Raw genomic sequence first — 13803 nt, forward strand, 5'->3', positions numbered from 1 at the left:
AGTGCACCTTCACACTATAAAATGTTGTGCTGCTTTTTTGAGAGAGAGATATAGTTTATAATGAAGTATAGCGCTCTTAACCATTGTAAGAACCATCATATGCAATATTGTGAACATTTACATTTTAATGTCTGGATTCACAGACCCTGATTGGCACACATCTTGGATTTGGACAACCTTACTTAAGGCAACATGAGGTATAAGATTGGTGATAATCAGGACCTGTGACACCAGCAGTAAATGTATGTTTTAATTCTGTTTAGATTTATCTTTGGATACAGTCCCTTCTTAGGGCTACTGGAACCTAACCTAACGCTGCATTTTAAAAATAGTTTAGCTCTATAATTCCTTAGGATAGCGTCTGCTTGTAATTAATTAGTTATCTTCAAGCTTCAGGCATATTTAGTCAACTAGTCAATTTCAGATGTTTAATATTGTAGTCACGTACTGTTAAATCATATCCATACACATTTAATAGTCTCCAGATTAGGGTCCCCCACCCATTAAACAGCCTGGTGTTGCGTGAGCTCTACCAATGCTGTCAGGAAGCGGAGTGTTGGTAACAGTAAAATCATAGAAAGAGGTACAGTTTAGAAAAATAGTCTGGTTCGTTAATGTTCATTAAAGGTTTATTTTGTTATTTTTATAAGTCATTTATATAAGCTTAATTATTTTCAGTCAGTAAAAAAATGTAATGGTAGTTACAGTTAGAAAAAATGGAAAGATTGAATTAACTAATGGGACATCAGTTAAGCATTACCCACATATAACCATCATACCATTTTTTTTAATATCAATAGATTACATTTCTTGAAGAAGGAATTTGATTGTTAAGATGTTAATTATTATTTTTTTTTTTTATTGGCTTGCTGACCCCAGGATCGGTGCTCAGTTGCGAAATGGTGCTGATTTAATGCATTTGTATATAGAAAAATAATGTGCTACAAGCAACAAGCAACAAGCATTCACCAAAGCATTATTTTTATGTTTCCGACTGCCTTGTGACATCATGTGCTTTTTTCCCCCCACTGTATCACGCTTGAACCGCAAACAGAAACTGCAGCAGCAAAGGATTCCCTAAAAAGTCATAAATAGCTTTGTGCTTGTTTAGTACATTTCACCCAAGACTTCCGACTCGTTTGCAGCTGGTTTGTGACTATCGCGACAGACACAACACTTTAGTACACCTACCCCAAAGTGGTCATATTCATGCGCGTATATGGTCATTTTATTTAGGCAGGAATGGGTTAAAGCAATGGCTGCTACTCCTTTAAGTAACTGATTTCCATTACACGAGAGTAGATGTTAAAAGTTCATGCTGATTTGAACTCGGCTCTCGCCAAGATAAGCACCAACTAAGACGTAGCTTTACAGTAAACTAATGTGATCCATATGTGTCTCCATCCATTTACGTTTCCTTCCATATGATGATGTAGATATCCTTCTGTCTGGTGTTAATGGCTGAAGTGTAATGCTGGCTCCAGGGATCAGCTTATTTTGCCTCCCTGGCGCATCAGCACACACAACGGCTGCGATGCTGGCTCCGGGGATCAGCCTCAGTGCGGCCTCCCCAGCGCATCAGCATGACAACCGTCTGGATTGAGCTAAGTAGGGTACATCTCTGGGGTTTTCAAGTGGGCACCTTCCATCCTCAGTGTTTCGTCGACTATCCCACGACACCTCAAGAGGGCTCGACGGTGATTCTGGCGTCCCAGAATCACCCCCCTCCGTCCCCCACTCAACTCAGCCCAGCTTACTTACCTGTACATCAACGTTTCTTTCTTTCTATTGTGCTTGAGATCCCCAGCCAGAATCTTTCCATCTCAACCACAGCCAGTTGCTGCTCCTCTCTACTGCTTCAGATAAGTTCTTCACTCTGCGACGCAACTCTTGGCCACTGAATCCGACGTCTCTGAGAAACCGGGTTGTAGAGTGTGCCACAAATCCTCGACAACCCACTTCCACTGGGTAAACCCGGATTCTCCATCCTCGCTGTTCCGCTTCAGTGGCTAGTTGAGCATACCGCAGTTTCTTCCTCTCATACGCCTCATTTTACCTTGACTACAGTTTGATTTGTAGGGGAGGAGAAAAAAATCACTGCCCCTTATTTGTTCGGGCCCGCTCATTGGAATCAATTTCTTTAGACACCTCCAAATTATTATTTTTTTTATTCAATAAATCAGTCCTGGTAGCTTAGGAGCAGCGGTTTTAAGACCCACCACTCTTAAGCTAATTAAAATTTACCCCATTCATTTCTAAATACATAAATGTAGTCTGTTACCATCCAACACTGAAGTCAGTCAAACTGAATGCCACGACACTCACCAGTGATGTAGAATTCAACAACAGTCTAGAAGAGGTTCATGAATATCAGACTGAATAAATATCTCACAAGTTTAAGCTTTATGAATGAAGCCCACAATATTTCTTTATGTAAGCCAGGCTTCTGAACTTGTGAATCATCTATCATTAGATGCAATGGATAATTATATTTAATGCAGTGAAGACATATTCAGCAAGCAGTTTACCAATGGAAATATTCAGTTAAGCACTATGGTTTTAACTTGTGTTTTTCTTCAAACATCCATTACTGGTACATAATATACAGCTGCAGGTGCTCTGAAGTGGAGTTCAAATCGACTTATTTCGTCAATCTTGGTTTAGGTACTGAATGTGTTATGCAAATATAACAGATATACAGTACAACTTAATTTTCCAATGGGATACGCATGGCAGTGAGCCATTAGGAGCTGTACATATGTTTATATAAACTGAATACACAAGGGGCATACCAATATTACATTTATTTCCAAATTGATAGAACTGAAACAAAGGCACATTTTCATTACAACTTAATAAACTCTCAGCACATGCAGGAATCTTGCTTTTTATCATTCAAAACGTATGCATTGGTAAGGAATTTAAATGGTGCCTCCTGAAATTGCAAAATGGTATACGGGCAAACAAGTATTTGAGTTACTTGGTGCTTTATTGTTCACAATTTAGTCAAGCATTGTTTTATCTCCCCTTTGTATCAGGTATGTGTTTGTTGTAACAGGGATTACATTCATTTGCCTGCTGTTTACCATTAAAAGGATGAAAGCAAAACAAAAGAGCCGCGAAATAAAAGCTGAAATAATAAAGAGCTCAAATAACAGAGCTAGTAAAAAAAGAAAAGAAAAAAAGCTCTAGGGAAAAGGAATATAGCAAGAAAGCTATTGTAAAGGAATCCTAACGAGTAATGATTCCAAAGTGATACCAAAGCTCTCTTAAAATAACTGCATCGGTGCAGGATGAGCATGCTGTTTCACTCAGTGATAGGACCGTTCAAAGGAGAATGTATATACTGTAAGAAAAGTTGCAGCCACATAATATGTTTAGTTTATAGGGTAGTATACAAATCCTCCTGCACCTGTGCATTTATTTCAGAAGAGGTTTTGAAACAATTATAAATCAATATTCACCTTATAACACAACCCTGCTTTCCAGAAGTCTTCCTTGGGTGCCCTGTCCTTGCAAAAGGGGTTCTGTCCCTCATAACAAGACAATGGCTGCTGCACTATGCCCCAAGAAATGTTACGTTTATCTGCAAAATCCTTTGACAACAGATTTCTTTTTTGTAATTTTTCACTGGTCACTTCACAGTTCTTTTTTTTTGTTTTAATGGTTGTTTAGGCATTCTTTTCAAAGATCAATGGTAAATAGTTCTAGTTCCAGTTTCTATCATATTTCCAACAAATACCTGATAGAAAGGGGAAAAAAAGTCCATTATATGTAGAGATTACAAAATTATGAGCGTAAATCGTTTGGTTATTTATTTATTTTTGTTGCAAATACCGCTTGATTTTGCAATTTCAAGCCTAAATTGAATTCCTTGCCAATACCTTAGTTTTGAATGATAACAGTGCTAAAGATGACTACATATATTTTGAATGCTTGAAATGTTCTTTAAATTAAAAACTTTTGGGTTTCTTCATAATCTAGGCAGTTAACTTATTTATTTGGTGGTGGGCTCAAACATGACGGTACGAGTACATTTCTAAATACACATATCTTGTATATTTATCTTCTTTGTAATACTGAATTCCTGTATTCTTAGGGTATAATGGGGTTATGGCTTTGTGATGGGCTGAAGGGGAGCCAGTCTGCAATTCCACATCAAGATATTAGAGGGCGCTGAGCCAGCTGAGGGTTTCCCTTACCAGGATTCACTGGACCATGATTATTATTATTATTATTTATTTCTTAGCAGACGCCCTTATCCAGGGCGACTTACAATTATTACAAGATTATACATTATTTCACTTTATACAGATCACATTATTTTTACATACAATTACCCATTTATACAGTTGGGTTTTTACTGGAGCAATCTAGGTAAAGTACCTTGCTCAAGGGTACAACAACAGCAGTGTCCCCCATTGGGGACTGAACCCACAACCCTCCGGTCAGGAGTCCAGAGCCCTAACCACTACTCCACACTGCTTAGAGTTTGCCATCTTGGTGAAGGAAGAAAGCACCAGTGAGCAGGTATACGCTACTCTATTCAGCCATTATTAGGAACACCTGCCCTCTAGGGTTTTGGTGTTTGGCTGACTTCAGGAGCACTGGGTACTAATGTGAGCGTGCTGTCTTGTCGCTCTCAGTTTTTTTTAGCGAGAAGCAGGAGGCGAGAGTGAAGTAGTGAGGGGTGTAACAGGGTGTACTGTATTTACTTTGTACTTCAGATTAAACAAAAGAGTCATACCTGTACCGACGGCAGATAAACTGTGACAGGACTGTGTGCCGGTGACAAAAGTGGATTGTTTACCACATGATTTGTTTCGGGACACTGTTGTCTATTATTCTTTCAGCACAACCACCTGCAGTCTCCTAGCCCTGTTTGTAAATAGCCACAGACAAAAGTATTTGAGAAGTTAAAAAAAATTGAAAAAACACAAAGAAAGTGATTTGTATTATTTTTTAATTGCTCCTTTGAAAGATATAAATTAAAGTAGAGATTCAGCTTTATAATAAAACAACACCTTATTACATAACATGCATAAAATGAAAAATAAGATGCAAAAACTAATTTCATACTTTGACAAAAGTATTTGGGCACCCTTACATTTTAGTATTTTGTGTGCCCACACTTTGCTTCCTTTACAGCTTGCAGTCTTTTTATGTATTTTGAACCCAGTTACCAGAGATATTTTTGCCCATTCTTCAACACATACAGCTTTGAGTTCTGCAATCGACTTTGGTTTCCTTTTTGCAACAGCAGCCCAATTGCTTTCTTTTGTGTATTGTTTTTAACACAGGTTTGCATCTTGGTTTTCACCCATGGACATTCATCTTGTTAAGGTATCGCTGAATTGTTCGATCATGAATATCTGGACCACCTTCTCTCAATTCTTGTGTCAAATCTTGCAGTTATCCATGGATTTTTCCGGGCTGCTCCAACGATTCTTCTTCCAGATTTTTCAGAAATCTTTCTTGGTCTTCCACACTGGAGCTAGTTGCAGTAAATGTTCTCCTTTGTTTGTTAGTAATAGCCCACACAGTGCTTTCTTTCTGCTATTTTTCTGGTAGTTTCTACTTTTTCATTTAATTGTATCATTGCCATTTTGAGATCGCTGCTGCACTCTTTAGTTTTAACCATTTCTGTTGCTTTTTTAATCACAAATTTCCAATTTATTTTTCAGCACTTGACGATTATGTATTTATTTTTTCTATAATTATCATCAGGTGTTGGTTTTCAATCATGACAACTGTCAATAATTAGCAACAAATGGGTTTCATACGGAATATGTTGATTGCCCAAATACTTTTTGTCAAAGTATGAAATTCGTTTTTGCATGTTATTTTTCATTTCATGCATGTTATGTAATAAATTGTTGTTTTATTATAAAGTGGAATCTCTAATTTATATCTTTCAATAGAACAATCATAACAATTATCACTTTCTTTGTGGTTTTACTAATTTTTGTTAACTGCCCAAATACTTTTGTCTGCGACTGTAGTTGTATGCACTTTTTTGTTTCCATTAAAACCCACATTGGACTTGTTTGTTCTCTGCGCTGACACCAGCTTGCCCTCGGCCACCCACAGGCTTGAATTGTAATTTTCACATACAATGTTTATATTCTAACTCATTTTTATATGTATTCTGTCCTTTTCAAATAGTTTAGTTTTACTTTTGATAAACTTTTAAAAGTGTAATGTAGACTGCCGTTGGCTATACATGCACCAGGAGACCTTAGTAATTGCTTTTGGAATGCATATGAGGTTTAAGAGGATTATATGTTACAGAGTTTTGCTGTGCCAGACTTCCTACTATCCTTCAGGGTGTAAGTGACATTTCCTTCAAAAAAATCTTTAGAGCTAAAAAAAAGCTTACTTCAAAATTAAATATGACATCAAATATGTATGTTTCTTAAAACATATAACACCCTCTAAGCTGTTATCTAATAATACATATTTTTGGAATAATAATGATGTGATAAAGTCCAATATTTCAAGAAAATGATGTTGTGCTTTTTGTGTTTTTATTACCTGCCACGGTAGATTAAAATAAATGACAGATGCAAGTTTTGTTTTTATCTTTTTGTATGCACCTTCTTATCTGAAAACATCAACTGTGTGTTACAGTATTACCTGTGTTTGAGACAGATGTGCTCACATACACTTTTCACAGGTGTTTCTAGCCGAGTCTGAATCCCACGTTCTATTCAGATTCATTATGAATGTGGCCTTTCCTGAGTATTCAGGACGCTGTGTGGTCCAGTGGTTAAAGAAAAGGGCTTGTAACCAGGAGGTCCCTGGTTCAAATCCCAGCTCACTCACTGTGTGACCCTGAGCAAAGTCACTTAACCTCCTTGTGCTCCGTCTTTCAGGTGAGATGTTGTTGTTGTAAGTGACTCTGCAGCTGATGCATAGTTCACACACCCTAGTCTCTGTAAGTTGCCTTGGATAAAGGCATCTGCTAAATGAATAAATAAATAAATAAAAAATAGTATTCAGAAAGCACCTACACCTTAGTGACAGTTTTTGACATGTAACACATTATTGTTATCAAAAGACAGGTTATTATCTGGGACAGATATGATTTATATTTAAATTGTCTGAATTATCAGAATACTTTTGGTGTGCAGAAGTCCTATTGTAAGTGTCTCTGCAGCAGCAGTTGTGATGCACAGTTCACCCCTAGTCTCTGTAAGTCGCTTTGGATAAAAGCATCTGCAAAATGACTAATTAAGATGCTTGCACTAGTTTGACTAACAATTTAAAATCCAAGACATAATTCTAGGGATTATTACAATAAAAATACTGGAAATGAGAAGATGTTCTAATGTGTTTAAGTTAGTATAATATGCATTTGCATAGTGTATGAGATATTCATCCCATATATGTGTCACACAGTATTATAAGTAAAAGGATGAACACGTAATGAATTGAAAGACACACATATACATACTGAATCAGATCTAGAGTCACAGTGACTCCAGTCAATTTATAAAATGAAGTACTATTCAAAATTGAGGTGCTATTTTGGTTGTGAACAGATTAAGACACTCTTAACATTACATGCAAAAACAGCATTTTACACCTGTTCTAAAAATAATCAGTCACAAAATTGGAAAAATGTTGTGTAAAACTATTGCACATTTCAAACATATAAATTTAGAAACAAGTTGCTACCCTAATATGATATGTAATAGGACCACACTCTAAGTAACTAACCAATTCCAAAGTGTACTGTAGCGTTTGGTGTATAAAGTCCCTTTTTAGTTGTACAGTACAGATGCTTTGAACTTGATCTCATTGACAGGTCAAGTATTAAGACAACAATACCATTCTCTAAAGATTTTTTGGGCTTGTGGGGCACTTTAGCTTTCAATTATTTATTGGACTTATGATGAAGACGTCAGCACAAGATAACTCTTGTGTCAGAGTTCTGGATATTTTGAAAAAAAGACACCATGCTAAATCCAAGATACTAATCTAAAACATAGAACATTCTGAAGTTGCCATATAAATGTTGCCATTTTTACCATAGCACAGATAGATCAGCCTGGCAGCAAAAAAGGTTCTGTAGTATTCTGAGGCTAGAAGCTGAATAGTTTCTGATGCATTAGGGCATCCTGCAACACCATGTCAGCTTTATGTCCAGACATAAGAAGATTAGAATGATTAAATAACACAACTGTTTGTTAAGATTCATGTATTCAATGTAATTTAGTCTATAGAAACATGTTATGTCAATTGAAGCATGTCCAAAAAGTGATTGGACAATGTATGTCTTGTGTTTAGAACAAAGTCATGAGAGCAGGATGTACAGTGTAATGGACTGTTTCCAATCTATACTGTTTTGAAAGGTTATTTTACCTACTTAGTAAGTAAGGCTAAATAAAACAAAGTAATACATAGTCTGTCAGAGTGTTTGTTCAGCTCAATAATGTTTGCGGTAATTCGTGTTTTATGATAAACACAAAACTGTACCATGTCTTGGTTGTTCCATGTGTATACAAAATTGTGTTTTCTCCATTAGATTAATCTGTTGCATTCTGAATGTGTTTCTATCAATGCACTAGTACTTAAAAGGCTGTAACCCTGAATGTCCAGAATTAATCTAAAAATGTAGTATGTACATATATACAGTATATATATATATATATTGTAAGCAAACTGCATGCCTTATCAGTATTCAAGGAGAAGTATAGAAATGTGAAGATGACCTTGAGGTAGTATAACAGTCTAAGACACTTCTCATCATATGCAGACTGAGGCAGCAGAAAGCATTTTGTACCTCTCCCATCACTGAAAACACTGATGCGCTACCATATTAGGTGAGTAGCGAACAGGAATGAGTCATTGAGTAGCAAACTTTGCTGTAGGCAGAATTACTGAGCCTGACTCATTTATGAATATAGCAAGAGAAGATAGAAAGAGACATGTAACAAGCCTTCCATTGTATACTGTATAATGTGACCTGCTATAAAACATATCATGCTTATAGTACCAACAGCTGTCTTAAATGAAATGCTGTACATACAGGAAGGGAATGTCACAATGAGGTTATTATCATGTTAATAATATTATGTAGGGCAGTGGCGTATCTTGTGGGGTCAGAAAAATTATCCTTGAAGCATTAGATTGCTCCCCTAAATCTCAGTTGAGAATTTGTAATAATTTACTCACGATGGCAGAGAAGTTTTGTGCAATTGCTTTTCTTGGTTCATACAGGGAACAGAGAAAAGGGCACATTAACATTGAAATCTGAAACTTCATTAACAGAAGGACAGCAAATATATATATATTTTTTAACAAGTACTTTGTTTTTAGTCACTTTAAGTAATTCTTGTAGATTCCCAAACACACTATTTTGACTATATTTGACTAACAAATGAAGTACAAGTAATTTAATTCAGTGGAGATCTAAATCAATCTGAAGATGTGTATTTCTTAATTTGTAATATAGATTCTCAGGACATAAAAACTGGATTAAATATATTACCCCTAAAAGTAACAATCAATCAATCTTTATTTTATATAGCGCCTTTCATAGTGGACCACCATCACAAGTATAATTATTATTTGTGATGAGCTGATGCGCTAGGGAGACAAAAAAAAAAAAAAAAGCCGATCCCTGGAGCCAGCATTACACTTCAGCCATCAACACCAGGCAGAAGGATATCTACATCATCATTTGGAAGGAAACGCAAATGGATGGAGACACAGATGGATCACATTAGTTTACTGTAAAGCTACGTCTTAGTTGGTGCTTATCTTGGCGAGAGCCGCGTTCAAATCAGCATGAAGTTTTAACATCTACTCTCGTGTAATGGAAATCATTACATCTTTCAAATGTATCTAGCACTACTGTAACATTCATATGAATGTATTATTAATAATCAACTATCTGCAAGTATTCCTGTCCTAATTATTTAAATAATTACTTGTAGATAGCATAATTATACTCCATATTATTAACAATAAATTCATCATTACACTGTAAAATGTGTGCTACGCGTCATTAATTTACAACTTGTTTCTGCTGCAAGCTGAACATTTTCATCATCCACAAGGCCTCTGTAATTTATCAATGTTTCCATAAAATCTAGTATAAATCACAAAATAAATTGTTCTCTCTGTGGAGGATTTACATTTTTATAGACCCATTTCACAAGTGGTGTCAGATGTTGACACAGAACTGATGAAGCTTGCTTAGGGTTGAAGGCATAAACTTACAAGTTTTTTCTTTTTGTTTGTCACAATTGTAAAATTGGCATTGTAGACGAAAAATGAAAAATACAATATTCCTAAATATGAAAAACGGTCTGTGTACACACAGAAGTGAAACTGGCCACATACGCAGAATAAGTTACTCCAGAAACCCTGTGGTAAAGAGCATTTCACGTTCCTGGAAAAAAAATTATGAATCGTTCAGAACATAGAAACATAAAAAACTCCATTCTTAACAAAAAAGAGCTATCTTGCATTGCTGATAGAAGGTAAGGAGTGGCAGCATCTTGGTGAAATTTGTAGGTGGAATTTTCAAAGCGGGGATATGGCACAAAGTCACCCAACAGATGAACCGTCTCAGTCTCAGCAAAGATCTTCTATATACACAAGATAGTCAACTCCCCCTTTTTTTCCGTCCTCGTCGATGCAGTGCATCATGGGAATCCAGAGTACCGGTGGCGGCTTTTAACCGGTGGCTTTTATCACTATAATGTAAAGTCTGCTTCATTTCCTATTCAAAGCTTTCTCATTTGAAAATGATTGCATTTTTTAGCAAGATTCACCTGGATTTGTTTAGAGACACCCCTCCTTAACACAAACGCGTTATTATTTCTACGATTGATGTATTCACTTGGCCTGACAAGAGCTCTTTATCGCCGAAGTGCTGTCTGAAACACATGACACATACTGCATCATATGACTGCAAGTTAACGTGATTGGAGAGCCGCATAGATGCAATGCAAACAACTCACTCAAACAACACACCCTAAACCAGTAGAGTATGTACCTCGATCGGGACACGGGACAAAGCCCCTAATAACGGGATGATCCCGATTTTATCAGGACGTCTGGTCACCCTATAAACAATGGATCATAAATATAAGCCTAATTAATAGTAGGCCTAAGCCTTGTAATTATAGTGATTGAAATATTAATGATGTTAATAATCAATAGAAAATGTTCCTAATTAACCTAATAAACAGACCTAATTAACCCACTATCAAAAAAGTTGAATTGAGTTGCCACCAATCTCATTCACTCTCGATCGCTGCCTATCCCATCCCTGACACCCAAGCCAAAGATCAAACCACGCCCCCGTCTTGTCTGCTCATGAATATTCATGAGAGCCAGCAATTTCGGACAGCACTTCGGCGATAAAGAACTCTTGTCAGGCCAAGTGAATACATCGATTGTAGAAATAATAACACGTATGTGTTAAGGAGGGGTGTCTCTAAACATATCTCGGCAAATTTTGCTAAAAAATGCAATCGTTTTCAAGAGAAAGCTTTGAATAGGAAATGAAGCAGACTTTACATTATATAGGATTAAAGTCGCCACCGGAACTCTTTGGATTCCCATGGTGCACCGCATTGGTGGGGACAGAAAAAAAGGGCGAGTTGACTATCTTGTGTATATAGAAGATCTTTGCTGAGACTGACTGTCCATCTGTTGGCTGACTTTGTGCCATATTTCCGCTTTGAAAATTCCTCCTACAAATTTCACCAACATGCAGCCAATCCTTACCTTCTATCAGCAATGCAAGGTGCTGGACGCATGCGCTGTTAAATACTCATCTATTGTTCCCCCAATCAACAGCCTGTCCTGTGACCTCTGTGAAGTATTTTTCCACCGAAGCTTATTGTCGCCACCTGTTTGTTTTGATTATCGTTATTCTGAGCCCAACACTTTTTGATTCCTGATTTTTTTTTTTTTTTTTTTAATTATGACTGGTTAAATCTCCTTGTTTTCCTAATGAATTTCCCTATATACCTGACCCTATCTATTCCATTACCATCCTCTAGACCGTCCCTAAAAAATTATTCTGAATATTCAACTCTTATATAACAACTCTTCCCCTACCTCTAATCTCACTTCCCTATATCTAGCACATTCAACCATCAGGTGTTCCACAGTTTCCATAACCCCACATCTCATACATAAGCAATTCTCATGCGCTCCAATTCTATAGAAATGTTCATTTAAAGTTGAATGTCCTATAAACAGCCTTATTAGGTTAACTTCCTCCTGTCTATTCCCTCCATACCATCCTTCCCACAAATGGACTTTACTTTGTAATTTATATCATGTACGCCCCTTTTTTCCCTATTCCACATATTCTGCCATTCATTCACTAATTTTTTCTATTACGCACACTTCTCTAGCTGCCATAAACTTGCTGATATAGGCGAGAGTGTGGTACAAGCAGACGCATCGCCCAATCCTTACTGGAAATCTTTTTTTCTAACTCTAATGCCTGCGGTCAAGGTAATCTGGAAATACTTCAAAGGAAATCTTTTTTCTAATTCTAATGCCTGCGGTCAAGGTAATCTGGAAATACTTCAAAAGAAATCTTTTTTCTAACTCTAATGCCTGCGGTCAAGGTAATCTGTAAATACTTCAGGAGGCGGGTCGATATGGAGGGAGTCAATCAGTGAAAGTAAACAAAACAAAACAAAACAAAAAAACCCACTACATGCTCATCGAAAATCCACACACACAAGTAAGCGAAAATATTTAGTAAATAATCAGTGTAAAATCATTAAAAAAAAATAAGGCACAATATAGTGACAAATAAATCATAACGTGCTCATTAAACAAAATAAATAATAATACTAATAAAGTGCACATGTTGATGGTCTGTATATGAGAACTGACCCATTATTTGCATGTGAAGCTCTGACGTTATTTATTTGGTGTTGAAATTTCTAAAATCTTTAAATGTGTGATGCAGAAAATAATTGAATGGTCAATGATCAAGATACAGCCCAGTCTCCACCTGTGCTTTTGGTTGTTACCTGTGTCTGCTTTAGGAACATCAACATCTGCTCAAACCTGCCACATTGGTAAGACTCTTGTTATGTTCATTTTGGAAACATCAGGAGATATTTCCTGTAAAAAGTTAATAAAAAAATAAATAAAAAAACAGGTTCAAAGAAGTTCACGGAGGAGTGAAAATTGTGTCCCTTGACTGCTCAGAAAGGAATCAATTTGCATAAACTTAAACAGTGCTTAAAGATAGTGTATTTCTATTGTGCAGGGCTTAACAAAAAATGTGAAACTCCTATAAATAAATGCCTTGCAGTTAAAAATGATTGAAAGGAGCTGTAAGAACTTGAAAGATCCCTGTAGCACTGGCAGTCATTTTAATTACCCTTTCTGAATACCCTGGATGTATAGCTAATTAATCCTTGGGTTAATGTAATAACAGCCCACTAAGATTTAAAATGGCAACAACAATACAACTAAGTACAGAAGGATTGATTTATTGCATTTATATAGTGCTTTTTATACAAAAGTATCGCAAAGCACAGTACAGACATAGCAGAAAAAAAGAACCACAATACATTTGTATAGCATGTCACTCATACAACTGCTATAAATCAGAACAGTATACACATACAAAGGCATCAATTTTAAAGTTACATTAAAACCCACTAAGAAAGCCATTTTATAAAAGTGTGTTTTTAGTCTTGACTTGAAAAGTGTAACTGTACCAGCTTCCTTGACAAATGAAGGCAGAGCATTCCATAATTTAGAAGCTCAACAAGAAAAAGCCCTACCTCCCGTGTTGCTTTTGTT

Source organism: Acipenser ruthenus, chromosome 8 (assembly GCF_902713425.1).
Source record: "Acipenser ruthenus chromosome 8, fAciRut3.2 maternal haplotype, whole genome shotgun sequence".
In the NCBI taxonomy this organism is placed as follows: domain Eukaryota; kingdom Metazoa; phylum Chordata; class Actinopteri; order Acipenseriformes; family Acipenseridae; genus Acipenser; species Acipenser ruthenus.